This window comes from Aotus nancymaae, unplaced genomic scaffold (genome assembly GCF_030222135.1).
Source record: "Aotus nancymaae isolate 86718 unplaced genomic scaffold, 86718_ANA_hifiasm-v0.15.2.pri h1tg000051l, whole genome shotgun sequence".
Taxonomy (NCBI): Eukaryota; Metazoa; Chordata; class Mammalia; order Primates; family Aotidae; genus Aotus; species Aotus nancymaae.
The window spans coordinates 7,032,621-7,056,611 of NW_026988465.1; the positions used below are offsets into that span (position 1 = coordinate 7,032,621).

Genomic DNA, 23,991 nt, shown 5'->3' on the forward strand with positions numbered 1-23,991 from the left:
TCATTAAACAACCAGATCTTGTGAAAATTCACTCACTATCATGAGAATAGCACCAAAGAGGAAACCTGCCCCCATAATCAAATCTATTTCCAGCAGGCCCCTCCTCCAACACTGCGGATTACAATTCAACATGAGATTTGGGTGGGGACACAAAGCAAACCATATTATTCTGTCCTTCCCCCTCACAAATCTCACGTCCTTTTCACATTGTAAAACACAATCATCCCTTCTTAACAGTCCCCAGTCTTAACTCATTTCAGAAATAACTTAAACATGGGGAGAAATGCCAGATATATGTAATGGGGGGATGGAGGCAGCAAACCATATTGCCATGTATTTACCTATGCAACAATCGAGCATGTTCTGCACATGTACCCCAGAACCTAAAGTGCAATTTAAAAAAAAGTCTAATTCTAATGTCTAATCTGAGACAAGGCAAGTGTCTTTCACCTGTAAGCATGTAAAACCAAAAACAAGTTAGTTTCTTCCAAAATACAATGGGAGTACAGGCATTGACTAAATACTCCCAATCCAAAGGGGACAAATACAGGCCCTATGCAAGCCCAAAACCCAGAAGGGCAGTCTTTAAGTCTTAAAGCTCCAAAGTAATCTCCTTTGACTTCATGCCTCACATCCAGGCAATACTGATGCAAGGGGTGGGCTCCCAACACCTAGGGCAGCTCCACCCCTGTGACTTTGCAGGGTACATGCCCCATGGCTGCTTTCATGGGCTGGCATTGAGTGCCTATAGCTTTTCCACGTGCATTATGCAAACTGTTCATGGACTTACCATTCTGGGATCTGGAGGACAGTGGCTCTCTTCTCACAGCTCCACTAAGCAGTGCTCCAGTGAGGACTCTGTGTGGGGGCTCAACTATCACATTTCCCCTATGCACTACCCTAGTATAGGTTCTCCATGAGGCCTCCAGCCCTGCAGCAGAATTCTGCCTGGACATCCAGGCATTTTCTCCCATCTTCTGAAATCTAGGTGGAAACTTCCCCTCTGTGCACCTGAAGGCTTAACACTACATGTAAGGTGCCAAGACTTATGGCTTGCACCCTCTGAAGCAACAGCCCAAGCTGTACCTTGGCTCTTTTTAGCCACACTAGAGCTGAAGTGGCCTCAAAGCAGGGTGCCGTGTCCTCACGTTACTAGAGCAGCAGGCTACTGGGCCTGGCCCACAAAACCATTCTACCCTCTTAAGCCTCCAAGCTTGTGATATGAGGGGCTGCCACAAAAATCTTTGAAAAGCCTCAGAGGCATTTTCCTCATTACCTTGACTATCAACATTTGGATCCTCTTTACATATGCAAATTTCTGTAGCCAGCTTGAATACTCCCCAGAAAATGAGTTTTTCTTTTCTATCACTTGGTCAGGCTGCAAATTTTCTAAACTTTTATGCTCTGCTTCCCTTTTAAATATATGTTCCCATTTCAGAACATCTCTTTTCTCATACATAACAAACGTGACCTTGGCTCCAGTTTGCCATAAGTTCCTCATCTCCATCTGAGACCTCCTCAGCCTAAATTTCATTATCCATATCATGATCAGCACTTTGATCACAACAATTTATCAGGTTTCTAGGAAATTGCAAACTTTCTCTCATCCTGTTGTCTTCTGAGCCCTCCAAACTGTTCCAACTTCTTCCCATTACCCAGTTCCAAAGTTGCTTCCACATTTTCAGGTATAGTTATTGCAATGCCCCACACCTAAGTACCAATTTTCTGTATTAGTTCATTCTTGCATTGCAATAAATAACTACCTGAAACTGGCCAATTTATAAAGAAAAGAGATTTGATTGGCTCATGGTTTCATAGCTGTACAGGAAGCATGGCTGGAGAAACCTCAAAAAACTTACAATCATGGCAGAAGGCAAAAAGAAAGGAGGCATGTCTTACATGGCTGGAGCAGAAGAAAGGAGGGAGAGGTGCAACACACTTTTAAACAACCAGATCTTGTGAGAACTCATTCACTATCATAAGAACAGCAAAGGAGAAGTCTGCCCCCAATGATCCAGTTACCTCCCACCAGGTCCATCTTCCAACATTGGGGTTGCAATTTGACATGAGATTTGGACAGGGACACAAATCCAAACCACGTCACCTTCTTTCTCTCCAAAGCCATTTTTGGATGTGCTTGTGAGCCTGTCCTCTCTCCCCAGAGAGCCTTATTATGTGAATGATAAACTTTTTCACACCTTCTTGGTATATGTATGTGACATCATGCAGTCTCAATATCTGAAGTAAATTTGGGTGGCAGATGTCTACTGTACACGCACCAAGTGACACAACAGCAAATAATGAAGATAAAGGCAGAAATTAATTAAATAAAAAATGAATAGACAACTGACAAAACCAAAATAGTTTTTAAAACTTACTGAAAAGCTTATGAAGATAAGAAAAAAAGAACGGGCTGGGCGCAGTGGCTCACACCTGTAATCCCAGCACTTTGGGAGGCCAATGTAGGTGGATTGCCTGTCAGGAGTTTGAGACCAGCCCAGCCAACATGGTAAAACCCTGTCTCTACTAAAAATTCAAAAATTAGCCAAGCATGGTGGCATGTGCCTGTAATCCCTGCTACTGGGAGGCTGAGGCAGGAGAATCTCTTGAACCCAGGAGGTGGAGATTGCAGTGAACCGAGATCATGCCACTGCACTCCAGCCAGGGATACAGAGTGAGACTCCATCTCAAAAAAAGGAAGAAAACACAACAAAACAAAATGAAAACTGGTTTAAAATGTATGTGAGGAAAATAGGGAATTTGAAAAGTGGTGGAGAATTATCACCCAGAGTAAGAAAAGCTGAATTTGTTTCAGGATCACGGATACTTCTCCCATTGAAAAAGATTCTTTTCTTTTCTTTTCTTTTCTTTTCTCTCTATGAATGTTTTACAATATAATACACATTGAGTCAAAATAACTTTAATTAATTATATAATGCTTCATAGATATAATCATAGTATTTAAATAATTGGTCCCTGACCACAGAGGGAGTCAAATTCCCTTCCAACAACTCTTTCAGCCACCACCTATATTCCCCTAGTATTTTTATATTGACCACTTTGTCACTCCTACACTGGCAGGACCCTCTTAACAAGGTGAGAATCAGCAATAGCGACCATCTATTAACAGTGCAAGAAAGCCTGTTCCCACACCTTTACATGCATGTCAGGTGGTTTTAATGCTCAAAAAATTTAAGAAATACTGATGTAAAGTATAATTAACCCAAAAAGAGAGAAATCCACACCAAGAAATACTTATATTAGCCATAATATGGATTTGGGGGTTACCTGCTATGTTTTTAATAACAATTGTATTTAAGTTTAAGGTAGTATCATTGAGATTTTAGAACTGAAAAGAATCTTAGTAGTGATCAAATTCTGCCCTCTAGGCAAATGTGAAAACCAAAGCCCAGATAGCTTGCGTATTTTGCCCAAGTAACATGCAGTTCCTCAGAGCTTTGGGACCCACTCAGATCTCCTAACCCCTGGAGGTACAGTTTTCATCCCATAGATCATGTTTACTTTTTGAAATATAAAAAGGTCGACTCCCACTAACTACAATTAGAATATTTTACTTGTGATTTTACGCTGCCACAAATAATGGAAATGAAACCAAATAGACACTAAATTAACTAAAGAATTGAAAAATAAGATATTTTTCCATGCAATTGGCAACACAACCACTGCTGGAAATCATATGGCTCATCAGAAGAGAGCTTTTGGCAGCCTGAAGGGAAGATATCAATTTTTTTCACCCTCTGTAAGGTAACCCTGAGTATAAATATAGCAAACATTTACTTAATAGGACACATGCAAAGCTTTAATCCATGAGTTGCTGCCTTTCTATTTTCATTTTCCAGCTTTCCACCAAAGGAATGTGTAGGAGATGGCTATTAGAGTCATTTGCTCTGCCTGGGGGCTAATTACTCTATTTGGTTCATTTTTAAGAATATTATGTTTCATCCAGGGGCAAAAAATTGATGAAGTCTTGTTTCAGGTTTGCTTATGTAATTTTGTACAGATTAAATTAGTTAATCAGAAATTATGCTGGCTACAAGAGATCAGTTGGTTTCTAAATCTACAGTAGAAAATTGCTTTTTAAAAAATAATTTGAATGCCATGCTGCTTAAATTTATTTTAGTCTATTCTCTCAGACGTGAGCCTTACATTTTAATGACCATAAAGAAAAGCTATGAGGAATGAGAGAATCCACAGATACAAGATTGGAAAGAGTATTCACATGTGACCCTGTAGAACAAAATGCTACAGGATCAGTCAAAGAATGGTGGTGATATGATATGGCTTTGTGCCCTCACTCAAATCTCATTCTGTAGCTCCAATAATTTCAACTTGTTATGGGAGACAGCCCGTGGGAGGTGCTTGAATCATGGGGGCGGGTCTTTCCCTTGCTGCTGTCGTGATAGTGAGTGGCTCTCATGAGATCTGATGGTTTAAAAAAACTAGAGTTTGTGCAAGCTCTCTGCTTGTAAGTCCAATAAACCTCTTTCTTTTGTAAATTGCCCAGTCTTGGGTATGTCTTTATCAGCAGCATGAAAACAGACTAATACAAATAGGATAAATGAAACTCTGAGGAGTCAAGGAAAGAGGTAAGAGGCACCTGGGGATTCTGGGTGAAAAACCAGGAGAGATTAACAACCTCTAAGCTTCAATTTCTTCATCTGAAATGGGAGGATCATCATCATATCCATCTCCCATGGTTTTATGCAAAAAAAAAAAAATTAATGAAGTAACATGAAAATTCCTGCCCCAATGCCTGGCACATGATAAGTACTCAATAAATTTAAGCTCAGTACATTAAATATTATGGTTTATCTATCTACCTCTGATATATAATCTTGTCAGTGAGAATTTTTTATGACTCCCCAGACTGAGAAGCAGAGACTCTCACAGCACTGTTTGCACTATGCTTAGAAAATGGCTGATAATTATGTGTTTGAGCCTGCAGGTGCCTTAAAAAGTTGTTCATTACATCATTAAAAAAAAAAACAAAACTTCCAGAAACCAGCAATAGAGACGCTAGAGCAGTGGTTCTCAATTCTTGATGTGTATTGGAGCTTCTAAAAAATCCTGATGCCCAGGTTCCACTTCCATCTCCCACTCAGAAATTGACTTAACTCATTCCCAGATAATTCTAATGTTCTGTCAACAGTGAGCCCTGAAGAACTAGATGGTATAAGCTGACAGACATTCTAAAATAATGTATGGTAATCAAAATAAAAGTGTTTATGTTTAATTATGAGCAACATCAAAACACATAAAAATACAAGAATTATATAATGAAATAATATATCCATTATCTAAATTTAATAATAATTAAACTTGACTATATTTATGCTGTAGATAGATAGATAGATAGATAGATAGATAGATAGATACGCAAAGGCTGAAAAGGTTTCAAATAAATCACAGACTTTAACATTTCACAATGAAATATTTCAGTATCCATCTCTTATAAAGGAGGCATTTTCTTCAAGGCCATAATATGGTTATCGCACCTCAAAATTTAGTACTTATGGGGTTTTTTTTATTTTTTAAATTTTACCTTAAGTTCCAAGTTACATGTGCAGAATGTGTAGGTTTCTTACATAGGTACACATGTGCCAACCATAGAAAAAGATCTCGATGAAATAACCACTCCAGTGATGATTTTTAAAAAATAAATCAATCTGTGGTAAGGATAACCAGGGCTTCTCTATACTATGTTTGCAATTTCCTCTCAATTAAATCTAAACTCCTGCCTCATGTATTGGAGATCTTATGTTGCCATCTCATTTACAATAAGTACATTCTAAATATATATGGAGAGTAGAAATTCAAGTTCTTTGCAGGATAGTACTTTTTGCTATACCACCTCAAATCTTTGTGAAGATTAAACACATTACTACACATAAACCACTTAAAACAATGCCTGGCACATAGTAAGTGCCATAGAAGTATAAACTCTTACTATAAGACAGGAAGAGGTCTTTAATGTATATAAAAATATCCTAGAGGGTTGATGTTAAATCATACATTCTAGGGTCTCCTATTGTTACTGAGATTATGAGACAGTAAATACGTGTTTATACCCAGGAACATGCATTTTAATTAGCACCTCAGGTATTCTGAGAGATGGATGACATTTAACTAGAAGTGGCACTGGACTTCATCTGAGGAACACCAGGGATAATCATAGGAGAGCCATGGTATTCCAAAAAACAAAACGGTATGAGAAACGGAAACCCTCAGCCAAATAACAAAGAGATGGATGGGCAATCTTGAAGGTCTACTACATATAAAACTGCTACTTATGTACTAGGAAATGAGGGATGGGGACAAAGACATAAAATACAAAATTATCTGTGTGTGTATGTGTGTGTGTGTACATGGGCAAACTAGGCAATCTCTGCTCTTACAGAATTTGCCACTCCACAGGGGTCCCTAGGCATTAGCCTCTGAAAACTTAAGTAACAATAACAGAGTAAAGGGGCAATGAAAAATGATCATTTAAAAATAAAATTTTATTTTTCTAATAAATCACACAATGAGTCATTTCCTTTGATACTTGTTTGGAAAAGCATGTGCTTTGATATCTTCTGACTGTCATTTCTGATTGGAGCCGAGCTGGCTTTTGAGAAAATAATAACAATATTGCAGGGTCTATGCTCTTAACCTCTATTTATATGAAAATTGCAATGAAGTAGAGTACAATATATCTTTCACAATGTTCTTCAAAACCAATGGATGACTGGGTAAATTTATGTTTAATTGATTAAACACATATAGATGTGAAGATATAGATAGATGCTTATATATATATACATATAATTACTTTTGCCTTTTCTTTCATTGGTAATTAAATTATTACATAGGAAATGTACACTATTTTTTCACATAAAAAATGCAAAACAAAATATTTTCTTAAGGAAATGTCCCAATATTAAGTGATCCTAATGGGAAGTTGTAAACAGCTCTTCATTACTAAATAGAAGAAATAATTACAAATAAAAATAGACGAAAATATCTTTTAAAGCAATGTTGTTTCTGATTATAGTTTCTCTGAAACTTCTCAGAGGCTACTGGTTTCTGTCGAGGACTGTTTATCTTTGCCCTAATTATCTCCAGGTTTTACATCATATTCCTGATTCTGACATCAAATCATTGAGGGATCTTGGGAGAGTTTCTTGCAAATACCTCAGTTTCTCTGTTTAAAAATGAAGGTAGTAAGTCTTGACACTGTTGTATTTCACTGAGGTATTTCAAAGATTAATGAGCCACAAAAGCTCTGAGCTGCTCTGATCAAAGGCACTGTATAACTACAAAGCATTGTTATTATTTACCAGTAGCTCCTTTTTACTGTGCCACTAATGAACACTGTGGTCAGCAATAACTTACTAGGGAAAAAAATGAAACGTGAAAGTTAAGGAGGCTGTTTCTCTTCATATTCATATATAATTCTTGTTAATATTAATTGGTATTATACAGACATTTTGAAGGGCTTCCTGCAGCCTACTAGATTCTGTTGTAGAAGTCTGTAAATATACGCAACATCTTGGGTTTAGAGGATTGAGCATACTGGGAGTTTTCCTTGGATTTGTACAAATTCTACATGGAACTCACATTTTAACAGACATGGAGATGAGACACAGTCTCAAAGCATTTACAGTAAGATTATTTCCTCAAGTATCTCCTTTTTTATTTTTCATGATCCTTAAGCAACTTTACTGACAAATTCTCTCTCTCTCTCTCTCTCATATATTCAGACATAGACACAAAAACAGACACACACACACACACACATTTCACCTCACTTTTCTTTGGAATGAAGTTAATCAAAATTATTATTTAGAGAAGCTAAGAATTGAATCATTGGTTTTGCTGAAAATTTTCAATCACAGGAATATAAATTTACTATTTCTTTTCAAGCTATTTTCCATTATACCATCGTATACCCTGGCATATGAAACTCCCAATGTGAGCAATCTAAATAGTAGCAATGGTACACATTCAGTACATGTTTGAAAATGGTTCACCTTTTCCAAATTGATAAATGGCACAGAATCATTATGGTACAAATCAGCTTTCCAATGATTGAAAAAAATTTATAAATATTAGTGATAAAATAAATAGTTTTATTTTACTTTGTCCTTGCTAAAAGTGCATGTCAAAATCTTCTTCCAGGAATATTTAGAAGCACTTTAGTTCTTTGATAGCAAGAAGGAGTACAACTTCACAAGGTTCTGGCAGTCCACCCATCTCTGAGCAGTATTCTTTCTCAGCCTCAGGCTTCTTTCCTATCCAAAGCCCTATCTTAAAATAAACAAAGCACTCAGCAACTAGAAGCACTTCAGCTGAAATGCTTGTAAAACAAGTACATCCTTCAGTACTCAGGGTAAATAAATTTTTCATGACCTAAGATCTATGTAGAAAAGTTTTCATTAAAATCTAGTGTTTTTTAAGAAAGAGTGCTATGGACTGAATTTTGCTCCTCCAAAATTCATATGTTGAAGCCCTAACCCCCAATGCATTGGTGTTTGGAAATGAAGCCTTTGGGAGATAATTGTGTTTAGAGGAGATTCTGAGAGTGTGTCTTCATTAGAAGAGACACCAGAGAACTTGCTCCATTTCCCTCCCTACCATATGAAGACAGCCATCTACCCACAATAAAGAGAGCCCTCACAGAAACTCACTGTGCTGGTACCCTGATATTGGACTTCCAGCCTCCAGAACTGTTGTTTAAGGGCCCTAGTCTGTGGAATTTTGTTATGGGAGCCCAAGGTAATGAATACAAAGAGCAATATCAACAATGTCATAATAACAATATAGAGACTGGTGGTTCACTTTGTTGAGTTATAACACTTGAAAACTCTAAGTGAATTTATAACTTTGCAAAGATATAAGTACGTAAGTAAATGGCTCAGATTTTCTAACTTACTGAATTATTTATTCATTCAGTAAGTTAGATATCAAACACTTGATATATAACAATAAATATCTGCAATTATTTCTGCAAAATGACAGTAAGATGTGACCAGGTAGACTTTATACAGAAGAAATGTATTTTTTTAAATGTGGCATACATTTTTGGATTAATAGTCTTTTTTAAAGTAGGGGAATGTATATAAGGTATAACTCAATGGTAGGTAAGGAAAATGGTGAAATAAATTCTCTGACTTCATGCCTCCAACAAAAATCCATTAGCAACTATCCACAAGCAAGAATACCATCATGAATATCTCAGAACTCAGGTACAAGGCTGAGGCATCCCCTTAGACCACAGAACCAAGAAAGCCAAAATCAAATGGCAAGAGAAATGGTTCTCTTTGGCTGCACCACTCTTCCCCCAAGCACAGCACTACATACAGAGAATTTCTCTGGACTCACAGTTTCTACAGAGAGAACTATGCCTTATCCATGGGCTAAGTCAAAGTGAGCCTCCTGCAAAGTGACCCTTTGTAAAAGCCATGTAAAACATTAAGAGTACTGCTAGGGCTAGACCACCTGAAGGAATAAGGGTGGGTCCCACAATGATCAGCATGCAGATTTTAGTGGTTGCTCTTCATTCCAGCAAATGGAGGTACCACACCAGAGAAACCAGCCAACAGCATCATGTCGGAAGAAACAAGGTCCGTGGGTCTAACAGGCTTGAATTCCTAGCCAGCTTCCTTATGCAGTCTGGCTACTTGTTAAGTGTTCCCCAGGTCAAGGGGAAACTTCTGGTCTTTTTCTCTCTTTTCCAGCATCTACCCCTTCCCAAACCTTCCCAAGCAGTGGAGAGATGATCAAACTAAGTCTTGGTGGTCTTGTTAAGTCTTTTCCAAATCAAGAGGCAACTGCAGGTTAGTGAATACACTTCGAAGTATTATAGAATCTGCTCCCACCCCCATTCCCAGCTGCTGGGTGATGACTTCATCAAACCTCAGTGCTCTACTTAAGACTATCCTAGTTCTGGAGGCAAGCCCAAGTCCATGTATATCTGTGGACCACAGCCTCTGATCCTACTTACTCTGTGTGGCCAAGCAGCAAACCCAGAGTCCTCGCCTAGACTCAAAACCCATCTCACAGCCCTGCCCAACTACAGATTCCAAACAGCAGTACTAGCCAGCCAAGGACAACAACCTGATCAGAGAAGATTGCAGAGCCTAGCCAGTAGTCTCACCTGACTACACAGCACAGCATTCAGTACCATTCGACCTCAGAGCAGATAAAGCAACCCAGCCCAACTTGAGAACCCAACACTAAGGTCTGACTATCTGAAATTGTTACCAGCTGGCCCATTTAGAATCCCATGCTAGAGTAAATAGTAACGATCTATCACCATTAAAGAATACCTGCAAAGGCCAAAGAGGTGGCTATCTCCTCAAATTTATATTTATCAAGATATGAATTAAAAAGATTATAAAAAATCAGTGAACTATAACATCACCAAAATAAACTAGTAAAGTTCCAGCAGTTGAAACCACCTTTGTAAAATTATGACAGTAGAGAAATCTGACATGACTGACTCCATATTGCTTCTAGCACCACAGGTTGGCTATCTTTGCTCTTTCCTGGGCCTAGGCAAGCTAACTTTGGGAGAAATTTAGTTTATAGTTTAAATGATAATAGCCCTTCCCCAAAACTTAACTGTTGTTCTGAAACTAGTGAAAGGCCACCAAGTGATAAGGATGTGAGGGGCTTGAATTCTAAATAATTAGCAGCTATTGGTCATTATTTAGAGGTTACAAGATTTATAATTGGTAATTATAAGAGGTCATAATTCACCAATTACTCTTGCATGTAACATCACTATTGTAGAACTTCAGATTGGCCTTTTGAGATATCTTTTCAGGTTTTTGTATTTCTGACAATCAAAGGGCCTCATTTGGATCTACAAACCAGTCCTGTGGCCCCCACCCAGCAACTGACTTTTGTACAAGAGGACAGCAATAATTCTCTATCATTTCATCTCTTACTCAACCCATCAGTTTATCCCCTACCAGAGCCCCCTGTCCACCAAACTGTCTTTGAAAAACCCCTAACCTATGAGCCTTTCAGAAAAGTGATTTGAGTAATAACTCCACCTCCCATGTGGCATGACCAACCTTGCATCAATTAAACTCTTTTTTACTGCAGTGCCATAGTCTCAGTGATTCAATTTTGTTTGTGCAGTGGGCAAGACAAAAACATCGTATGGCTATACAATGAACCCAGAAAACATGAAGATCCATGAAATGACTAACAAAGAAGTTCAGAGAACTACCAAAAAATAGAAATACAAAATTAAATAAAATTTGGAAAACAATTAATAGAAAAAATGAGAAGTTTGACAAAATATAAACAATTTAAAAGATTTGAAATCCTAGAAGTAAAGAATACAATAATTAAACTGAAACATTCAGTAGAAAACTTCAACAACTGACTTCATCAAGCACTGATTCTCTCTTGAATCAGTGAGCTCAAAGATGGGACATTTGAAATTATCCAATAAAAGGGGCAAAAATAAAAGAAGTATTAAAAAGAATAAGAAAGGCATAATAGAATTATGAGACACTATCAAGTAACTAGCATTTGCATAAGAATTCCTGAAAGAAAAAAGAGAGAAAAGGGCCTCAAAAACATATTTAAGAAAATAATGGCAGAAAACTTCTCAAATCTGTGGAAAGAAGATAACATACAGATATTGAAAACTCAGAGGCTGCCAATCAAATTCAATCTAGGAGGAGTTTATCAAGACACATCATAATAAAATTATCAAAAATCAGGACAAAGAAATGTATCTCACATTCAACAATGGACAGATCATCTAGACAGAAAAGTAACACATAAAAAATAGGACTTGAATTACACTTTAGACCAAGTGGATCTCATGAACATTTATAGAACATTTGATCCAATAGCAGCAGAATATACATTCTTCTCAAGTACATAGAAAATGTTCTCAGGATAGATCAAATGTTATTTGATCAAATCAAATTTTAACAAATTTAAGAGCAGTGAAATCATATCAAGTGTCTTTTTGGAACACAATGGCATAAAACTAGAGATCAGTAACAGAATGAATCTTAAAAATACACAAATCTGTGGAAATTAAGCAACATGTTGCTAAACAAGCAATGGGTAACAAAACAATCAAAAAGAAAATTTTAAAATATTTGGAGAAAAGAGAAATGGAAACACAACATAACAAAACTTATGAAATGCAGCAAAAGCAGTCCTAAAGGGGAAATTTATAGTGTAAATACCTACATTAAAAAAAGAAGATTATAAATAAATAATCTAATGTTACACCTTAAGAAATTAGTGTAAAAACAACAAAGTCCAAAGTTAGAAGATGAAAGGAGATAACAATGATCACAGCATAATTAAATAAAATAGGTACTAGAAAAACAATTTTTAAAAAATCAACCAAACTGAGTTGGTTTTTTGAAAAGATAAACAAAATCAACAAACCCTTAGCTAGATTAGGAAATAAAGGAGAAGACTCGAATAGATGAGATCAGAAGAAAAGAGGAGACATTATAAGTTATATCACACAAATACAAAGAATTATTTATAATTACTATAAATAATTATACACCAAGAAGTTGTATAACTTAGAAGAAATCAATAAAGTCCTAAAGACATAGAATCTACTAAAACTGAATCATGAAGAAATAGAAAATCTGAAAAGACCAGTAACTACTAAAGAGATTGTATCAGTAATAATAAATCTCCTACCAAAGAAAAACCCAGGACCATGGCTTCATTGTTGAATTCTACCAAACATTTAAAGAAATAATACCAACTCTTCTCAAACTCTTCATAAACTGAAGTAGAGAAAGTACTTCCAAACTCATTTTCTGAGGCTAACATAACCCTAATATGAAAGCCAGACAAGAACATTACAAGAAAAGATAATTACAGGCCAATATCCCTGATTAACATAGGTGCAAAAATCCTCAACAAAATAGTAGTAAACTGAATTTAATAACACATTAAATCAATCTTTCACCATGATCAAGTGGGATTTATCCCTGGAATGCAAGAATGGTTCAACATACACAAATCAATAAATGTGATAAACCATATTAGCAAAATGAAGGATAAAAACCATATGATTATCTCAGAAGATGCAGAAAAACCTTTAAAAAAAATTAACACCCTTTTATGATTAAAAATTCTGAACAAATAGATATAAAGGGAATGTATTTCAAGATCATAAAGCCTGTATATGATAAACCTGTAACTAGTATTGTAGCTTTTTTTTAAGATCAAAGATAAGACAAGTATGTCCACTCTCACCGCTTCTTTTCTACATAGTACTGTAAGTCCTAGCCAGAACAATTTAGTAGCAGAAAGAAATAAAAGACATGTTAATAGGAAAAGAAGAAATAAAATCATCTCTATTTGCTGATGTTATATAGAGAAAATCCTAAAGATTCCAACAAGAAACTATTAGAAGTGACAAACAATTTCAGTAAACTTGCAGGATATAAATCAGCATATGAAAATCAGTTTTGCTTCTACATACTAATAATGACCTATCAAAAAATAAATTAGAAAACAATTCCATTTATAATAGCAACAAAAAAATTAAATACTTGGGCATAAATTTAACCGAAGATGCAAAGACATGTACTGAAACCTACAAAAATACTGATGAAACAAATTAAAGAAAACATGAACAAATGGAAAAAATATACCATGTTTATGGATATGAAGAATTAATATTGAAAAAAATGTCTATACTACCCAAAATAATATACAGATTCAATGCAATCCCTATCAAAATTTTAATGTCCTCTGACTGTGGTGGTGCATGCCTGTAGTCCCAGCTATTTGGGAGGCTGAGGTGGGAGGATCAGTTGAGCCCAGGAGGTTGAAGCTGCAGTGAGCCAAGACTGCACCACAGTACTTCAGCCTTGGCACCAGAGCAAGAGTGTGTCTCAAAAAAAAAATTCGATGTCATTTTTTACAGAAACAGAAAATTTTATGAAACCTCGCAAGACTTCAAATAGCCAGACAATCTGGAGAAAAAGGAAAAAAAAAAAGCTGGAGTCATCATACTCCCTGATTTTTAAAACATATTGTAAAGTGGTTGTAATCAAAACAGCATGGTACCAACATAAAAACAGATACATCAATCAATGGAACAGGATAAAAAACTCAGAAATAAACCCATGTATTTTATAGCCCACTGATTTTTGACAAAGGTGCTAAGAACACACAATGAAGAAAGGAGAGTCTTCAATAAATGGTATTGGGAAACCTAGATATCCATATGCAGAAGAATGAAATTAAACACTTATCTTAAACCATATATAAAAATCAACTCAAAATACATTAAAGACTTAAATATAAAACTTACAACTATAAAACTACTAGAAGGAAACATGGGGGAAAATCTCCACAACATTGGTCTAGGCAGTGACTTTTTGGATATGACCCTGAAAGCACAAGAGCACAGGCAACAAAAGTAAAAGTAGACAAATGAGATGGCATCAAACTAAAAAGCTTCTGCATAGCAAAGTAAACAACCAAGTGATGGACAACTCATACAACAAAAGTCAATATTTGCAAGCCATATACCTGATAAGAACTTGATATAAAAATCCCTCAAAAAACTAAAATTATAATTACCATGCAATCCAATAATCTCACTTCTGGATATATAGATATATATATATACATACACACACACAAAGAAACTGAAATCAATATGTTGAAGGGATATCTGTAGGCTCATGTTTATTGCAACATTATTCACAATAGCCAAGAAATGGCATCAACCTAAGTGTCCATCAGTGAATAAATGGACTTTTAAAATGTGGTATATATAAACAATGGAATACTATTCAGCCTTAAAAAAAGAGGAAAATTCTGTCATTCATGACAACCTGGGAGAACCAGGAGGACATTATGCTAAGTGGAATGAGCCAGGTACAGAAATTCAAATACTACATGATCTCACCTTTATGTGGAATCCAAAAAAGTCAAACTCATAGAAGTAGAAAGTTGAATAGTGGTTACCAGAAGGTGGGGGAGAGGAAAAATGGGGAAGCGATGTTGATCTAAGGGTACAAAGTTTCAAACAGGCAGGAGGAATAGGTTTCGAGATGTATTGTACAGCAGGATGACTACTGTCAATAATAATGTATTATATATTTCAAAATAAGAGCAAATTTCAAATGTATCACCATAAAAAATATAGGTAAGCTAGGTGATAGATATGTTAATTAGCCTGGTTTAATTCTGCCACATTGTATTCACATATTAAAACATCACATTGAACCCCATAAATATATAAAATTGTTTGTTAATCAAAAATAATATTAATAATAGTTTTTAAATAAAGGAATGATTATTTTATAATTTAGTCTGCATTGGGCTTTGTTTTACCAGTTTAATTGCTAGGAATATCAATGAGTCTTTGAGCTATTGTAAATATTTACCAACTTTGTTTTTCTAGGTTTGTGATGGTTAAATTGATGTGTCAACTTGACTGGGCTAAGTGATGCCCTGATAGCTGGTAAAACATTTCTGAGTGTGTCTGTGAGGGTATTTTCAGAAGAGATTAACATTTGAATCAGTAGACCAAGTTATAAAGATAGCCTTCACCAGTGTGGGTGAGCAGCATCTAATCCATCAAGGGCTGGAATAGAACAAAAAGAGGAAGGTGAATTCAATCTGTTTGAGCTAAGACATCCAACTTTTCCTGCTCTTGGACACAGAGCTCCTGGTTTCAAGGTCTTTGAACTCTAAGACTTATTTGGGGACCCAAGCAGCCCCACCACCACTATCACTGGTTCTCAGCTTTTGGACTCAAACTAAGAGATAAACCATCAGTTTCCTCTGGTTCCAGGTTGCAGACAGCGCTTGGTGGGACTTTTTGGCTTCCATAATCATGTGAACAAATTCCTACAATAAATCTCCTCATAGACATGTGTGTTTGTATTCTATTGGTTTCATTTCTCCGTAGAACCTGACTCATACATGGTTTACCAAATACAAGGTGAAATAATGTTATCACTTGCCTCATAAAATATTGTGGTCCATATTCTACTATAATTTCAAGTATGTGAAAATCACTTCATTGGCCTGAGGATGTCACTTCCTGCAAAAAGTGGCAGATGATTGACAAAAAAAAATTGTATTAAAAAGCCATAGTTTTTAAAATTGTACTCTCATTAGCAAGATGGTATAACGGTTAAGATTAAGTTATAATCCTGACTGAGCAACTTATTAGCTGTAAAACCTTTCCCAAGTTACTTGGCCTTTCTGTGCCTTAGGTTGCTCTTCTATAAGATGGGGGTGATAATATACTATCCATTTACGGAGTTGTGAGGTTAAATTATGCAAAGTGCTTAAATAGTGTCAGTAGGTATGCAATGAATGTTAGCTATTATATTATTAAAGGGCCCTTTTCTCTACTCTATGGCACTTAAATATTTTAAAAAGTAATTTAGTTGATATACATGAAAGTACCAAATCATAACACTCCACATAATGACATTATAACAGCATTAGAGAAAATTAATACCACAGAACATTTATAAGCCAGTGATATCCACAATAATTTTCCCATACTAGTTATCTGAAGCATTCACTCACTCCTTCATTCATTCATTGAACAAACATTCCATGAAGGTAAACTTTGTTTTCTTCCAGGCCCTGTTCTTGGTGCTGAAGATAAAAAGATATAGCCCTTTGTCTCAAGAAACTCATGGAATATAGCATAAGTATCTTGATTTTATTATTGAAGTGTTAATATGTTTGTTTGATATCAAATATAGGAGTTTCTTCCTTCTGAAAGCAATGCAGTTTCTCATTTCTGTCTTACACAGCACAAGTTTTCAGTATGAGGCTCATAAATCCATTGCTGATATATAAGTGAGGGCTGAGTTTCTGAAGAAAGTTTAGTTATACCAGAAACTTTATAAGGGAATTGAAATAAGTAATCAGGGCCGGGCGCGGTGGCTCACGCCTGTAATCCCAGCACTTTGGGAGGCCGAGGCGGGTGGATCACGAGGTCAAGGGATCGAGACCATCCCGGTCAACATGGTGAAACCCCGTCTCTACTAAAAATACAAAAAATTAGCTGGGCACGGTGGCGCGTGCCTGTAATCCCAGCTACTCAGGAGGCTGAGGCAGGAGAATTGCCTGAACCCAGGAGGCGGAGGTTGCGGTGAGCCGAGATCGCGCCACTGCACTCCAGTCTGGGTAACAAGAGCGAAACTCCGTCTCAGCAAAAAAAAAAAAAAAAAAAAAAAAAAAAAAAAGAAATAAGTAATCAAAGAAGACGGTGAAATTATTCAATCTTTTGTCAAAATGGTGTTGTTTGTTTTAAAATTATACATAATAAAGTAATGTTGAGTGTGGCATACTCAGTATGGTGGAATTGCAGCAAAATTCCATAAAACATAGATGTTTTGCTCTGAAACAAAAAACAAAAGCTTATGCATTAATATTATTTCAGAGCTTACTAAAGCTCAGAAGACTTCTCGCCAAAAGGCTAATTGGCAGCCAGTTGAGCTTGCCTTGAACTTTGAGGAAATATCTTGATCATTGTGTTGGTGACCCATATATAAATGAAAAATAAAGAAAAAGAGCTGGAAATAAGTCAAGAACAACTTTACTGTAATTTTAAATACCTAACTTTCAGGATCTGAAAGTTTAACCGAATATACAAATCTACTGGCGATTATTGCATTCTCTCATTTGGCTCTTTCCTCCGTGTGGTTTCATAAGCACATAGAAACCTATACAGTAGTTTCCCCAAATAATGTTTCAGTCAGTGTCATTACATTACAACAAGGACAAAGAAAATCAATTCCCTGCCGTGGCCACTGCCTGTGTGGAGTCTGCACATTCTCCTCATACTGTGTGGGTTCTCTCTGGGTCCTCCCATTTCCTCCCATATCCCAAAGATGTGCCCATTAGGTTCACTGGTGTGTCTACACTGTCCCAGTGTGGGTGAGTGTGGGGGTGTGTGAGTGCACCCTGCAATGGGATGGTGTCTTGTCCAGGGTTGGCTCCTACCTTGTGCACTGAGCTGCTGGGACAGACTCCAGCCACCTTCCACCCTAAACTGGAATAAGTGGGTAAAAATTTTTCCTATTTAGCCAATATTCTCATTTTTAATAACTTTTCTTAAACATATGTATAGCCTACATTTATTTCAATGCTTAAAATTAGAAGTATTTTGGTCTTTATTTAGATGTTTGTAGATGTGTTTGTGACTAGAAATATGCCACAAGAACTTAACTGTTGTTCCTATCAATTAGCTTGTGGTAAAATTAATTTTTTATAAGTTATTTCACTTAAAATTGCAATTTCCAAGAACCTATCGACAATGCAAGTGAGGACTTAGTGTACTCCCAATAATGACAACACACATTCTTCTTTTGCCCCAGTCCATGCAGAGGTAGGCGGATTCCTATTCTGGTTCCTGTCCTGTCTGGCCCCTGAACTTCCATAAGAGCCTGTGAATCAACCATACCCTAAGGCTTAGCTGAGTAGTAAAGAAAATGTAACTGCCCCAATCAGAAATAAAGAATGTCTGCCCTTCCGATTCTTATCTAATAATACAATATTAAACTCTCTGACAATCTATTTGTACTAAATTTCAGTTCTAAAAAATTGTGTTCACTGACGAATAATCAGCCCATCTTATCTATACATACATAAAATGTTATCCTTGGACTGTGCCTGACCACCAGGGATACATGCTTGGACCATCCTATTTTGAATGATGGTAGAATCAATTACTTTACTCATTCACAGATTCCTGTTATGCTGTGAACCTACACATTTTTTTAAATGATATAAATTTCTTCAGCAACCTCAGTTGCCTAATTACCAACTTCAGTAGCTCCTAGTATTGGAACAGAGAATGAAGGTTATTTTATGTTTCAACATTAAAAATACTACCAATGGCAGAAGAAAAAAAAAGGTCATATATAAAATAAATCATAAAGAAAAAAGTAAAAAAAAAGCATCATTTTTGTTTTGCAAATGAAACAAAAACTTTTCACCTAGAAGTGTTTATAGAATGCGACCTGATACTAAGCAAATATGAAACTGTCACTCCTAAATAATTTTCTAAGCAAAGATAATGTCACTAAAATACGTTTATTCGTTCTCAATGGTAGCCTGTTTCTCTTGGAATTCCGGTCAGCTTTGGCAAGAATGTCTCTATCCAAATGTCTCCAGAATATACTGGCCAACTCAAAAGTTATGCCAAATAGACCAAGAACGGGTGAATCACTTGAAGTCAGGATTTTGAGACCAGCCTGGCCAATATGGTGAAACTCTCTACCAGCCTGGCTAATATGGTGAAGTCTCTACTGAATAAACAAAAATTAGCCAGGTGTAGTGGCGGGCGCCTGTAATTCTAGCTACTTGGGAAGCTGAGGCAGGAGAATCGCTTGAACCTGGGAGGCAGAGGTTGCAGTGAGCTGAGATCGCGCCACTGCACTCCAGTCTGGGCGATAGAGTGAGACTCTGTGAAAAAAAAAAGTATGTTAAGTGGCTAAGAAGGAATTTAAAAATAAATAAAACAGTAAATAAAAAGAAAGCCAAATGTGGAAAAATTGGGGGTGCTATAAATTAGACAGTAAAATAGTCTTGGATAGACGTAACCAAATATTTAAAACTTTCCGTTAAAATTCTGTGAGCCTTTTAACTGTAAAATGATATTTCTGTCCTCTAGAGCTCCTTTCACATTTATAATAATAGGGCACGTTTCTTGCCTACCTCAGAAAAGCCAAAGAATGTGACGGAAACTTGCAAACTATAAAGAATGGCAGTGTCATTATGCTTTCCCTTAAATTAAAATATGAACAATCACCACTGTTTTTCTAACCATAAAATATTTGTGCTCTGTGCTCTTGCTTCTTTGCCTTTTATAGTTTTACTCATTGAATTTTAAATTATACCTGCATTTATACTTAATATAATGTTAAAGGGATGGTATATGAGCTACTATATTAGTTAGTTCTGGCTTACAGAAAATATACTGATTAATCTGTTAAAGTACCTTATGTAGTTCATCTTGAATTTACATAGACTTTTATTACAGATTTTATATTTTAAAATCTCTCACATATCCAAGTATCTGATTTCAAACTTGACATTCACTCACTTCACAGGGTTAGATTTGATTTATGCCTACTGCCAAATGCCAGAAAGTCAGGAAGAATTTGGGAAAGTAGGGTTAATTGCCAGTATATACGGGTTTGTTTTTCAGAAAGTTTTCCTGGCATCTGCTTAGTTTGGACTCACATATTTATTCCACTATTAGCCTAAATGCTATATTTTATTTTTTAAATCAAGACAAAAACCTTAAAAAACACTACTCATTGCCAAAAAAAAAAAAAAGCCTCCTTAAATCATGGTTTCCTAATTGAATAAACTAAATGTATGGATTGTCTACAATTAAAATTCAGAGGAAAATCTAGTTATCTGCAACTGATTAGGAACAGGTACACAGCATACAGTAGATATTAGGGAATGTCCGGGAAAACATTTCCTCCTGGTAGCTAACATGTAAAATAAAATTATTTTATTTCTAATTTAATACATATTTGAAAAACAATGTATTATTGTTTCCCTGGATTTTCTCTATGACTAAATTAATTAAATTTATTCACTTAATTAGTTTTATTCTTTACTAGATAATTCTCAGACCTAAGTCATTTCATAAAATCGTTTCTACAAGCTTTCCAATGTCAGTGAGATATAAAAAGTCAGCACAAATATTTCTAAAGTTGCTTTCTATACTTAGGCAACTCAATTGCCCTATGATAAGAATAAAAATGATATTTCATTATTTGCATGGCCCTTGAAATGGGATATTCTCAGCTGACTCTGAGAATGTTACCTCCCCACTTCCCCTCTCATCCTCCCAACTCTTGGTTTTGTTTCTTCTAATCTCAAATCTCATCACACTTTGGGATACTGTGTTAGCCTATTTTCACACTGCTATAAAGGCATACTTGAGACTGGGTCATTTACAAAGGAAAAAAAAGTTTAATTGATTTATAGTTCCACATGGCTGCAGAGGCCTCAGGAAACTTACAATCATGGTGAAAGGTGAAGGAGAACAAAATGTGTTTTATGATGTTGAAGCATGAGAGAGAGCGAGATCCAGGGGAAACTGCCAAATATTTTTAAAGCATAAGATCTTGTGAGAACTCACTCGCTATCATAAGAACAGCATGGGGGAAACCGTCCCCATGATCTAATCACCTCCCACCAGGTCCCTCCCTCGACATGTGGGGATTACGATTCAAGATGAGATTTGGGTGGGGACACAGGGCCAGACCATATCAGATGATACCCTGCTTCTTTGATGGCCTTGGACAGGAAGCATCACCTATAGTACCTTTCTGAGATACTTACAGAACTAGCCTATCCTATGTAGACTGATAACTGTGGAATAAAAAGTGGTCACATTAACTGACCAGATTTTTTTAAGTTTCTGTAGTGTTGTGGTTATCATGTGCACCCGTCACATTCACCTTACCTAAGGCCAGATTTCATGGGCTCTTACATCTGCCTTTATCATGAGATCTCAGCCAGCTGAGAAGTTCTCCTTCTCCGAGTACTTCTGGAGTCCCCAGTGAGTGACTTACATTAGCTCATGTATTAGTTCTGGCTGATGCTTCCTATAGCTTCAGGAGTGACTGCATCACTGCTAATATTGCCATCACCCCTGCTAACTCAAGGTCAACTCCAGAGTAATTTTCTCATCAGGTCTATGCTGGATCCTTGGGAATTCAGTGATACCAGTCCCACTGGGGCTCTGCACACCCCCTGCCCCAACATACACATTCACAACCATGTTCATGCACACATATATACCCAGCCACCCACATACACACACACACACAGAGCCATATATGCATAGACATCCATTCCCCCACACAACCATATACACAAGCATACACATACACAACCACACACATAATGTTTTTACAAAGTGAGAAGGGAAATTCTTCATTCTTCCATATTCTACTCTGTCTACAGGAAAAAAGTGGGGGTCCCACAGTAGATGTGTTTGGATATTCAAATTTCACAAAGTTTAATAATACCATCCTTTCGCTATGCAGTATACATATGAGATTTTTCTTCTCTTTTTCTGTCCAAGATGTACATCAACTATCAGGATCTCTAAATCTAATGGGCATTCAAATAGTAACCTCTGTACTAGACAATTCCCAGCTCAGTCCCACTGGTAACCTTAGTTAAGTGCCCCATCTCTTTTTACAATCTGAATTCTTCTATCATCCCAGGTTTTCCACCACAACAAGGCTCTGTAATGTTACGATGAGAAGCAATCACTCCAGTCACCAGATAAATGAGTAGTTATAGATAAGTAGTTTAAGAGAAGAGACTCAGCCAGCAACACTCACCCCAGCTGGGACTCCCCTGCCTGCATCTCCATTTAAACACCTTGCCTTTTGTAATTATCAGTTCACCATTACAATAGTGATAAAAAGTCAAAATAGGTAATGGTCTCAACAAATATAGAAAAAGAGTCACAAGAAAAAGAAAACATTAATGCCAGGCACTTGGACACATCTCAATCCCCATGCACCCATAAGAGGTTCAAATTATTTAGCCCTATTTAACACAGAGGTCTAAGTTCATATAAATATCTGAATGAAGATGAAAACTATGAATTCTAACACCAAATCTGAAGCTTTTTCCTGCTTATGATACTACATTGTGTGTTCATAGAACTTCCTGACACAGTGAACATAAGAACATTGCGACCGTTGACTTGAGAATGGGTGTTAGAATCTTTGCTCTCCGTAGTACCTCCTGCCATTTAATCAACAGCTACTTTGAGCTAGATTATTCATGGATGACTCATCTCATCCTCCATTCAATGCAATGAGGTAGATCTAATTTCCCCTGAATTACAGATAAGGAAACTGAGGTCAGGGAAGTTAAATAATTTGCCTATGATCTGACACCCTGTGAGTGTAAAAGCCATGCCCCGACAGAGGTCTGACTCCAGCTCAGTCTCCTTCCCCCATACGAATCTGTCATATGAATCTATGATCATAGGTCAGCACATGATTTCTCTTGCAATTATTCAGGTAGTCAGTTTAGGTTGAATTTCACATAATTTAAGACATATTGATTAGGAGAAAAAAATAGGATCACAAATTTCAGTGTTTAAAGGAAATCATGGTCATAGTTGCAGAAGACTTGAATTCTCCTGAATATGTGGACTGCCTCCTAATACTGACACATGCTAAAAATGCAGGCTTGAGTTCTGCTTGTGTTGGGCTTCTAGACACTGTGCTGGCTTTTGAATGACAGCCTCGCAACAGTGAAGCAGGTGAGCATTCTGTGCCTCAGTTTATCTTGTACAGAATGAGGATTTTAAAATATTAGTCACATATCCCAAAGAAATTCAGGTATTTATGATCAAAAACATGGTACAAATTAAAACATATACAATGGCACTATATGGTGCAAAAAAATGGAAATGTTGAACTGTTAATGTATCAGAATATACATCTGAAAAACACTTGTTTTAAAAAAGATGTATAAAAACATACATCTTTTCACCTCCATGTCCTTTGAGAGCCCTGTCTTCTTAAAGGTGTGAGGCAGGGTTACCACAGCAGTGAAGCGAAGCCTAGCCAGTGAGATCAACTCTCCCAGGAACTGTATTAGTTGCCCACTGCTGCCATAAAAAACTATCACAAACACGATCACTGAAAACAACAGAAATTATTGTCTCAGAGTTCTGGTGGCCAGAGGTCTAAAGTCAAAGTGTTCTCAGGGTGGTTCCTTCCTTAGGCTCTCAGGAGAATCCATTGCATGCCTCTCTCCTAGCTGCTGGTGACTGTGGTGATCCTTGGCGGTCCTTTGCTTGTAGATGCATCACCTCACTTTCTTCCTCCCTCACATGTCTGGGTCTCGAATCTCTCTCTCCTTTCTCTTAAAAGGACATCAGTCATCGGATTGAGGGTCCACCCTAAATTCAGGATTATCTCATCTGGAGATCCT

At 36.7% G+C, this 23,991-nt stretch overlaps 1 protein-coding gene across 1 annotated transcript in view; it reads right to left on the reverse strand.

Moving 5' to 3' along the window:
• The window catches only part of LOC105708689 (uncharacterized), a 245,405-nt gene that overhangs the window by 185,314 nt on the left and 36,100 nt on the right, over positions 1 to 23,991 (reverse strand). The window lies entirely within an intron of this gene.